The sequence below is a fragment of the Taudactylus pleione genome, unplaced genomic scaffold, assembly GCF_031769625.1.
Source record: "Taudactylus pleione unplaced genomic scaffold, aTauple2 ptg001883l, whole genome shotgun sequence".
Lineage (NCBI taxonomy): Eukaryota > Metazoa > Chordata > Amphibia > Anura > Myobatrachidae > Taudactylus > Taudactylus pleione.
Genome location: NW_028286280.1, coordinates 77,641 through 88,080, shown reverse-complemented (window position 1 = coordinate 88,080; position 10,440 = coordinate 77,641). Strand labels below are relative to the sequence as shown.

Sequence of the window (10,440 nt, the reverse complement as noted above, 5' to 3'; positions counted from 1 at the left end):
CATACACACACACACAGGCTTCTCCCCTCTATATAACACACACACACAGGCTGCTCCTCTCTATATAACACACACACACACACACACAGGCTTCTCCCCTCTATATAACACACACACACAGGCTGCTCCTCTCTATATAACATACACACACAGAGGCTGCTCCTCTCTATATAACACACACACACACACAGGCTTCTCCCCTCTATATAACACACACACACACACACACACACAGGCTGCTCCTCTCTATAGAACACACACACACACAGGCTTCTCCCCTCTATATAACACACACACAGGCTGCTCCTCTCTATATAACACACACACACACAGGCTTCTCCCCTCTATATAACACACACACACAGGCTGCTCCTCTCTATATAACACACACACACACACAGGCTGCTCCTCTCTATATAACACACACAGGCTGCTCCTCTCTATATAACACACACAGGCTGCTCCTCTCTATATAACACACACACACAGGCTGCTCCTCTCTATATAACACACACACACAGGCTGCTCCCCTCTATATAACACACACACAGGCTACTCCTCTCTATATAACACACACACACAGGCTGCTCCTCTCTATATAACACACACACACAGGCTGCTCCTCTCTATATAACATACACACAGGCTGCTCCTCTCTATATAAAACACACACACAGGCTGCTCCTCTCTATATAACACACACACACAGGCTGCTCCTCTCTATATAACACACACACAGGCTGCTCCTCTCTATATAACATACACACAGGCTGCTCCTCTCTATATAACACACACACAGGCTGCTCCTCTCTATATAACACACACACACAGGCTGCTCCTCTCTATATAACACACACACACAGGCTGCTCCTCTCTATATAACACACACAGGCTGCTCCTCTCTATATAACACACACACACACACACACAGGCTTCTCCTCTCTATATAACACACACAGGCTGCTCCTATCTATATAACACACACAGGCTGCTCCCCTCTATATAACACACACACACAGGCTGCTCCTCTCTATATAACACACACACACAGGCTGCTCCTCTCTATATAACACACACACACAGGCTGCTCCTCTCTATATAACACACACAGGCTGCTCCTCTCTATATAACACACACACACAGGCTGCTCCCCTCTATATAACACACACACACAGGCTGCTCCTCTCTATATAACACACACACACACACAGGCTGCTCCTCTCTATATAACACACACACACAGGCTGCTCCCCTCTATATAACACACACACACAGGCTGCTCCTCTCTATATAACACACACACACAGGCTGCTCCTCTCTATATAACACACACACAGGCTGCTCCTCTCTATATAACACACACACACAGGCTGCTCCTCTCTATATAACACACACACAGGCTGCTCCTCTCTATATAACACACACACACAGGCTGCTCCTCTCTATATAACACACACACACAGGCTGCTCCCCTCTATATAACACACACACACACAGGCTGCTCCTCTCTATATAACACACACACACAGGCTGCTCCTCTCTATATAACACACACACAGGCTGCTCCTCTCTATATAACACACACACACACACACACACACACACACACACACACACACACACACACACACACACACACACACACACACACACACACAGGCTGCTCCTTTCTATATAACACACACACACACAGGCTGCTCCTCTCTATATAACACACACACACACAGGCTGCTCCTCTCTATATAACACACACACACAGGCTGCTCCTCTCTATATAACACACACACACAGGCTGCTCCGCTCTATATAACACACACACAGGCTGCTCCTCTCTATATAATACACAGGCTGCTCCTTTCTATATAACACACACACACAGGCTGCTCCTCTCTATATAACACACACACACAGGCTGCTCCTCTCTATATAACACACACACACAGGCTGCTCCTCTCTATATAACACACACACACAGGCTGCTCCTCTCTATATAACACACACACACACAGGCTTCTCCCCTCTATATAACACACACACACACAGGCTGGTCCTCTCTATATAACACACACACACAGGCTGCTCCCCTCTATATAACACACACAGGCTGCTCCTCTCTATATAACACACACACACAGGCTGCTCCTCTCTATATAACACACACACACACACACACACACACAGGCTGCTCCTCTCTATATAACACACACACACAGGCTGCTCCTCTCTATATAACACACACACAGGCTGCTCCTCTCTATATAACACACACACAGGCTGCTCCTCTCTATATAACACACACACACAGGCTGCTCCCCTCTATATAACACACACACACACAGGCTGCTCCTCTCTATATAACACACACACACACAGGCTGCTCCTCTCTATATAACACACACACAGGCTGCTCCTCTCTATATAACACACACACACACACACACAGGCTGCTCCCCTCTATATAACACACACACACAGGGTGCTCCTCTCTATATAACACACACACACAGGCTGCTCCTCTCTATATAACACACACACACAGGCTGCTCCCCTCTATATAACACACACAGGCTGCTCCTCTCTATATAACACACACACACAGGCTGCTCCCCTCTATATAACACACACACACACACAGGCTGCTCCCCTCTATATAACACACACACACAGGCTGCTCCTCTCTATATAACACACACACACAGGCTGCTCCTCTCTATATAACACACACACCCAGGCTTCTCCCCTCTATATAACACACACACACACACACAGGCTGCTCCTCTCTATATAACACACACACACACAGGCTGCTCCTCTCTATATAACACACACACACACAGGCTGCTCCTCTCTATATAACACACACACACACACACAGGCTGCTCCTCTCTATATAACACACACAGGCTTCTCTCTATATAACACACACACACACACACAGGCTGCTCCTCTCTATATAACACACACACAGGCTGCTCCTCTCTATATAACACACACACACACACAGGCTGCTCCTCTCTATATAACACACACACACACACACACACACACACACACACACACACACACACACACACACACACACACGCTGCTCCTCTGTATATAACACACACACACAGGCTGCTCCTCTCTATATAACACACACACACACACAGGCTGCTCCTCTCTATATAACATACACACACAGGCTGCTCCTCTCTATATAACACACACACACACACAGGCTGCTCCTCTCTATATAACACACACACACACACAGGCTGCTCCCCTCTATATAACACACACACACAGGCTGCTCCTCTCTATATAACACACACACACACAGGCTGCTCCTCTCTATATAACACACACACACACAGGCTGCTCCTCTCTATATAACACACACACAGGCTGCTCCTCTCTATATAACACACACACACAGGCAGCTCCTCTCTATATAACACACACACACACAGGCTGCTCCTCTCTATATAACACACACAGGCTGCTCCTCTCTATATAACACACACACACAGGCAGCTCCTCTCTATATAACACTCACACACACACAGGCTGCTCCTCTCTATATAACACACACACACACAGGCTGCTCCTCTCTATATAACACACACACACAGGCTGCTCCCCTCTATATAACACACACACAGGCTGCTCCTCTCTATATAACACACACACACAGGCTGCTCCCCTCTATATAACACACACACAGGCTGCTCCTCTCTATATAACACACACAGGCTGCTCCCCTCTATATAACACACACACAGGCTGCTCCTCTCTATATAACACACACACAGGCTGCTCCTCTCTATATAACACACACACACACACACACACAGGCTGCTCCTCTCTATATAACACACACACACAGGCTGCTCCTCTCTATATAACACACACACAGGCTGCTCCTCTCTATATAACACACACACACAGGCTGCTCCCCTCTATATAACACACACACACAGGCTGCTCCTCTCTATATAACACACACACACAGGCTGCTCCCCTCTATATAACACACACACAGGCTGCTCCTCTCTATATAACACACACAGGCTGCTCCTCTCTATATAACACACACACAGGCTGCTCCCCTCTATATAACACACACACACAGGCTGCTCCTCTCTATATAACACACACACACAGGCTGCTCCTCTCTATATAACACACACACACACAGGCTGCTCCTCTCTATATAACACACACACACACAGGCTGCTCCCCTCTATATAACACACACACAGGCTGCTCCTCTCTATATAACACACACACACAGGCTGCTCCTCTCTATATAACACACACACACACACAGGCTTCTCCCCTCTATATAACACACACACACACAGGCTGCTCCTCTCTATATAACACACACACACAGGCTGCTCCTCTCTATATAACACACACACAGGCTGCTCCTCTCTATATAACACACACACACACAGGCTGCTCCTCTCTATATAACACACACACAGGCTGCTCCTCTCTATATAACACACACAGAGGCTGCTCCTCTCTATATAACACACACACAGGCTGCTCCTCTCTATATAACACACACACAGGCTGCTCCTCTCTATATAACACACACACAGGCTGCTCCTCTCTATATAACACACACACACAGGCTGCTCCTCTCTATATAACACACACACACACAGGCTGCTCCTCTCTATATAACACACACACACACAGGCTGCTCCTCTCTATATAACACACACACAGGCTGCTCCCCTCTATATAACACACACAGGCTGCTCCTCTATATATAACATACACACACAGGCTGCTCCTCTCTATATAACACACACACAGGCTGCTCCTCTCTATATAACACACACAGAGGCTGCTCCTCTCTATATAACACACACACAGGCTGCTCCTCTCTATATAACACACACACAGGCTGCTCCTCTCTATATAACACACACACAGGCTGCTCCTCTCTATATAACACACACACACAGGCTGCTCCTCTCTATATAACACACACACACAGGCTGCTCCTCTCTATATAACACACACACACACAGGCTGCTCCTCTCTATATAACACACACACAGGCTGCTCCCCTCTATATAACACACACAGGCTGCTCCTCTATATATAACATACACACACAGGCTGCTCCCCTCTATATAACACACACACAGGCTGCTCCTCTCTATATAACACACACACACAGGCTGCTCCCCTCTATATAACACACACACAGGCTGCTCCTCTCTATATAACACACACTTAGGGGTTGCAGTTGGGGACTTTGGGGGGAAATCACTCAGCTACAGACCACAGGAAAATGGCTGCTGTGCAGAGCCCTAAATAGGAAAATGTATTAGAAGGACTCCAACAACATGGCTGCCAGGCTCCTGCACTGAGGACACATTCTGTAATTATTGATTACAACAACGGACCTCATCACAAGTCACTAATCAGGACGGCACATGCCAGTGAACCCTCTTTGTGTAGCTGCTGGGACGCGCTGTGGTAGATGTAGGAGCTGCGGCCGCCATTTTCCTGTGGTCCGTCCTCTGGTATCAGCTAGATCCCCTTCAATTTCTGTACCCTGACGTCATCGCGTGTGTCCCGGCTGTACCCGGTGCTGGAGGCTGCAGCTGTAACAGGTAACACAGGCCGGTCCCTGATTATTACTCTCCCCCTCCCTATTATTACTCTCCTCCTCCCTATTATTATTACTCTCCTCCTCCCTATTATTACTCTCCCCTCCCCTATTATTATTACTCTCCCCTCTCCTAGTATTATTACTCTCCCTCTCCTAGTATTATTACTCTCCCCCTCCCTATTATTACTCTCCTCCTCCCTATTATTATTACTCTCCTCCTCCCTATTATTACTCTCCCCTCCCCTATTATTATTACTCTCCTCCCTATTATTACTCTCCTCACCCCTATTATTACTCTTCTCCTCCCCTATTATTACTCTCCCCTCCCCTATTATTATTACTCTCCTCCTCCCCTATTATTACTCTCCCCTCCCCTATTATTATTACTCTCCTCCTCCCTATTATTACTCTCCTCCCTCTCCTAGTATTATTACTCTCCCCCTCCCTATTATTACTCTCCCCCTCCCTATTATTACTCTCCTCCCTCTCCTAGTATTATTACTCTCCTCCTCCCCTATTATTACTCTCCCCCTCCTAGTATTATTACTCTCCCCCTCCCTATTATTACTCTCCTCCCTCTCCTAGTATTACTCTCCCCCTCCTATTATTACTTTTCCCCTCCCCTATTATTACTCACCCCCTCCTAGTATTATTACTCTCCCTCTCCCTATTATTACTCTCCTCCCTATTATTACTCTTCCCCTCCCTATTATTACTCTCCTCCCTATTATTACTCTCCCCCTCCCCTATTATTACTCTCCCCCTCCCCTACTATTACTCTCCTTCCTCCCTATTATTACTCTCCTCCTCCCTGTTATTACTCTCCCCCTCCCCTATTATTACTCTCCCCCTCCTAGTATTATTACTCTCCCCCTCCTAGTATTATTACTCTCCCCCTCCCTATTATTACTCTCCTCCCTCTCCTAGTATTATTACTCTTCTCCCTATTATTACTCTCCCCCTCCTACTATTATTACTCTCCCCCTCCCTATTATTACTCTCCTCCCTCTCCTAGTATTATTACTCTCCTCCTCCCCTATTATTACTCTCCCCCTCCTAGTATTATTACTCTCCCCCTCCCTTTTATTACTCTCCTCCCTCTCCTAGTATTATTACTCTCCTCCTCCCCTATTATTACTCTCCCCCTCCTAGTATTATTACTCTCCCCCTCCTATTATTACTTTTCCCCTCCCCTATTATTACTCTCCCCCTCCTAGTATTATTACTCTCCCTCTCCCTATTATTACTCTCCTCCCTATTATTACTCTTCCCCTCCCTATTATTACTCTCCTCCCTATTATTACTCTCCCCCTCCCCTATTATTACTCTCCCCCTCCCCTACTATTACTCTCCTTCCTCCCTATTATTACTGTCCTCCTCCCTGTTATTACTCTCCCCCTCCCCTATTATTACTCTCCCCCTCCTCTATTATTACTCTCCTCCCTATTATTACTTCCTCCCTCCCCTATTATTACTCTCCTCCTCCCTATTATTACTCTCATCCTCCCTGTTATTACTCTCCTCCCTCCCTGTTATTACTCTCCTCCCTCCCTATTATTACTCTCCTCTTCCCTTTTATTACTCTCCCTCTCCCTATTATTACTCTCCTTATTATTACTCTCCCCCTCCCCTATTATTACTCTCCTCCCTCCCTATTATTTCTCTCCTCCTTCCTATTATTACTGTCCTCCCTCCCTATTATTACTCTCCTCCTCCCTATTATTACTCTCCCCCTCCCCTATTATTACTCTCCTCCTCCCTATTATTTCTATCCCACTCCTTTGTTATTACTCTCCACCTCCCCTATTATTACTCTCCCCCTCCCCAATTATTACTCTCCTCCCTATTATTACTCTCCCCTCCCCTTTTATTACTCTCCCCCTCCCCTATTATTACTCTCCCCCTCCCCAATTATTACTCTCCTCCTCCCTATTATTACTCTCCCCCTCCCCTATTATTACTTTCCTCCTCCCTATTATTACTCTCCCCCTCCCCTATTATTACTCTCCTCCTCCCTATTATTACTCTCCCCTCCCCTATTATTACTCTCCTCCTCCCTATTATTACTCTCTTCCCTCCCTATTATTACTCTTCTCTTACCTATTATTACTCTCCTCCTCCTCTATTATTACTCTCCTTTCTGTTATTACTCTCCCCCTCCTCTATTATTGCTCTCCTCCCGTATTATTACTCTCCCCCTCCCCTATTATTACTCTCCTCCTCCTCCCTATTATTACTCTATTTTCTATTATTACTATCCCCCTCCTGTATTATTACTCTCCCCCTCCCCTATTATTACTCTCCTCCTCCCTATTATTACTCTCCTCCTCCCTATTACTCTCCCACTCCCTATTATTACTCTCCCACTCCCCTATTAGTACTCTCCTCCCTCCCTATTATTACTCTCCCACTCCCCTATTATTACTTTCCTCCTCCCTATTATTACTCTCCCCCTCCCGTATTATAACTCTCCTCCTCCCTATTATTACTCTCCTCCCTCCCTTTTATTACTCTTCTTTCTTTTATTACTCTCCCCCTCCTGTATTATTACTCTCCCCCTCTTCTATTATTACTCTCCTCTCCTATTATTACTCTCCTCCCTCCCTATTATTTCTCTCCCCCTCCTCTATTATTACTCTCCTCCTCCCCTATTATTACTCTCCCCCTCTATTATTACTATTGTTGCTCTCCTCCACCCCTTTTACTCTCCTTTCTAATATTACTCTCCCCCTACTGTATTATTACTCTCCCCCTCCTCTATTATTACTCTCCTTCTCCCCTATTATTACTCTCCTCCCTCCCTATTATTACTCTCCTTTCTATTATTACTCTCCCCCTCCTCTATTATTACTCTCCTCCTCCCTTATTATTACTCTTCTCCCTCCCTATTATTACTCTCCTTTCTATTAATACTCTCCCCCTCCTCTATTAGTACTCTCCTCCTCCCCTATTATTACTCTCCTCCCTCCTATTATTACTCTTGTTTCTTTTATTACTCTCCTCCCTCCTATTATTATTCTCCTTTCAGTTATTACTGCTGGGAATGGGACATTATACAGTAACACCAGGGGATGTGTCTGGGTGATGACTGGAGAAGTGACTGCTGGGAATAGGACATTATACAGTAACACCAGGGGATGTGTCTGGGTGATGACTGGAGAGGTGACTGCTGGGAATGGGACATTATACAGTAACACCAGGGGACGTGTCTGGGTGATGACTGGAGAGGTGACTGCTGGGAATGGGACATTATACAGTAACACCAGGGGATGTGTCTCGGTGATGACTGGAGAGGTGACTGCTGGGAATGGGATATTATACAGTAACACAAGGGGATGTGTCTGGGTGATGACTGGAGAGGTGACTGCTGGGAATGGGACGTTATACAGTAACATCGGGGGATGTGTCTGGGTGATGACTGGAGAGGTGACTGCTGGGAATGGGACATTATACAGTAACCCCAGGGGATGTGTCTGGGTGATGACTGGAGAGGTGACTGCTGGGAATGGGACGTTATACAGTAACATTGGGGGATGTGTCTGGGTGATGACTGGAGAGGTGACTGCTGGGAAGCGGACATTATACAGTAACACCGGGGGATGTGTCTGGGTGATGACTGGAGAAGTGACTGCTGGGAATAGGACATTATACAGTAACACCAGGGGATGTGTCTGGGTGATGACTGGGGAGGTGACTACTGGCAATGGGACATTATACAGTAACACCAGGGGGTATGTGTCTGGGTGATGACTGGAGAAGTGACTGCTGGGAATAGGACATTATACAGTAACACCGGGGGATGTGTCTGGGTGATGACTGGAGATGTGACTGCTGGGAATGGGACATTATACAGTAACACCAGGGGATGTGTCTGGGTGATGACTGGAGAAGTGACTGCTGGGAATAGGACATTATACAGTAACACCGGGGGATGTGTCTGGGTGATGACTGGAGATGTGACTGCTGGGAATGGGACATTATACAGTAACACCGGGGGATGTGTCTGGGTGATGACTGGAGAAGTGACTGCTGGGAATAGGACATTATACAGTAACACCGGGGGATGTGTCTGGGTGATGACTGGAGAGGTAACTGCTGGGAATGGGACATTATACAGTAACACCGGGGGATGTGTCTGGGTGATGACTGGAGAGGTGACTGCTAGGATTGGGACATTATACAGTAACACCAGGGGATGTGTCTGGGTGATGACTGGAGAGGTGACTGCTGGGAATGGGACATTATACAGTAACACCAGGGGATGTGTCTGGGTGATGACTGGAGAGGTAACTGCTGGGAATAGGACATTATACAGTAACACCTGGGATGTGTCTGGATGATGACTGGAGAGGTGACTGCTGGGAATGGGACATTATACAGTAACACCAGGGGATGTGTCTGGGTGATGACTGGAGAGGTGACTGCAGGGAATGGGACATTATACAGTAACACCAGGGGATGTGTCTGGGTGATGACTGGAGAGGTGACTGCTAGGAATGGGACATTATACAGTAACACCAGGGGATGTGTCTGGGTGATGATTGGAGAGGTGACTGCTGGGAATGGGACATTATACAGTAACACCAGGGGATGTGTCTGGGTAATGACTGCTGGGAACCGAACATTATACAGTAACACCTGGGGATGTGTCTGAGTGATGACTGGAGAGGTGACTGCTGGGAATTGGACATTATACATTAACACCAGGGGATGTGTCTGGGTGATGACTGGAGAGGTGACTGCTGGGAATGGGACATTATACAGTAACACCAGGGCATGTGTCTGGGTGATGACTGGAGAGGTGACTGCTGGGAATGGGA

The 10,440-nt window shown here is 46.8% G+C and overlaps 1 protein-coding gene across 1 annotated transcript in view; it reads left to right on the top strand.

The window, feature by feature from the left end:
• Positions 1-5,472: 5,472 nt before the first annotated feature.
• Positions 5,473-10,440, top strand: part of LOC148436234 (uncharacterized) — a 47,451-nt gene continuing 42,483 nt past the window's right edge. Inside the window, exon 1 of the mRNA XM_088465164.1 lies at positions 5,473-5,621. The gene's annotated coding sequence lies outside the window, so the exon portion shown is untranslated. The remainder of the gene's footprint in view (positions 5,622-10,440) is intronic.